At 33.8% G+C, this 1,181-nt stretch overlaps 1 non-coding gene across 1 annotated transcript; it reads right to left on the minus strand.

The window, feature by feature from the left end:
• Window positions 1-277: 277 nt before the first annotated feature.
• LOC116536655 lies at window positions 278-339 on the minus strand. The gene has a single exon (XR_004262748.1). It is a non-coding gene; the product is annotated as a U7 small nuclear RNA (small nuclear RNA).
• Between the last annotated feature and the right edge of the window lie 842 nt (window positions 340-1,181).

Consider the following 1,181-nt stretch of genomic DNA (forward strand, 5'->3'; position numbering starts at 1 on the left):
AACAGTAGATGTCTTTCCATTTGTGCAGATATTCTTCTATTTCTTTCTACTGTATTTTGTAGTCCTGAGTGTATAAGTTTTGCAGGTCTTTTGTTAACATATTCCTAAGTACTCTGTTCCTTTTGATGGTATTGGAAATGAAACCGTGTTCTTAGTTTTCTTTTCAGATTGTTCATGTCTATTGTATCACAATAAAATTTACTATTGTAATTTGCTTTTGTATTCTGAAATTTTAGTAAATGTGTGTGTGTGTGCACATGCATTCGCATGCATTTCCATGAGTTTCCTGGTAAAAACCTGAAAACCAGCTAGACAAATTCTAAAAGAGTTGCAACATGTAAACTTGTGTATTACTAAGTATTATAGTTTCCTTGTGAATTCTCTAGGATTTTCCTGATAAAAGATTATATCATGTACAAACAGTTTTACTTCTTCCTTTCTGATTTCTATACCTATTATTTCTGGGTTTTTTTGTTTGTTTGTTTCTTTGTTTTCAGTATCATCCTTTATTTTCTTTCCAACTCTTATTTTAGGTCCAGGGGGTAGATATGCAGGTTTGTCACATGGATAAATTGCATGTCATGGGGTTAGCTATGCAGATTGTTTTGTTACCCAGAGAGTGACCTTAGTACCTGATGAGTAGTTTTTTGATCCTAACCCTCATCCCACTATCCACCCATAACTAGGTTCCAGGGTCTGTAGTTCCCTTCTTTGTGTCCACGTGTATAAAAGGTTTAGCTCCCACTTACAAGTGAGAACATGTGGTATTTGGATTTCTGTTTCTGCATTAATTTGTTTAGAATAAAATGATCTCCACCTCCATTCATGTTGCTGCAAAGAGCATGATTTCATTTTGTTTTATGGTTGCATAATGTTCCATGTTGTACATACACACTCAGTGATGGACATCTAGGTTGATTCCACGTTTTTTCTATTGTGTATAGTGCTGTAATTATACAGGTGCATGTGTCTTTATGGTAGAACAATATATATATTCATTTGGTTACATACCCAGTAATGGGATTGTTGGGTTGAATCATTGTTTGGTTTTAAGTTCTTTGTGAAATTTTCAACTTTTGAACACAATGCCTAAACTAATTTACATTCCCACTAGCAATGTATAAGCATTTCCTTTCCTTTGCAAGTTCACCAGCATTTCTAATTTGTTGACATATTATTAA

The sequence above is a fragment of the Sapajus apella genome, unplaced genomic scaffold, assembly GCF_009761245.1.
Source record: "Sapajus apella isolate SASKATOON/1434 unplaced genomic scaffold, GSC_monkey_1.0 scaffold102, whole genome shotgun sequence".
Lineage (NCBI taxonomy): Eukaryota > Metazoa > Chordata > Mammalia > Primates > Cebidae > Sapajus > Sapajus apella.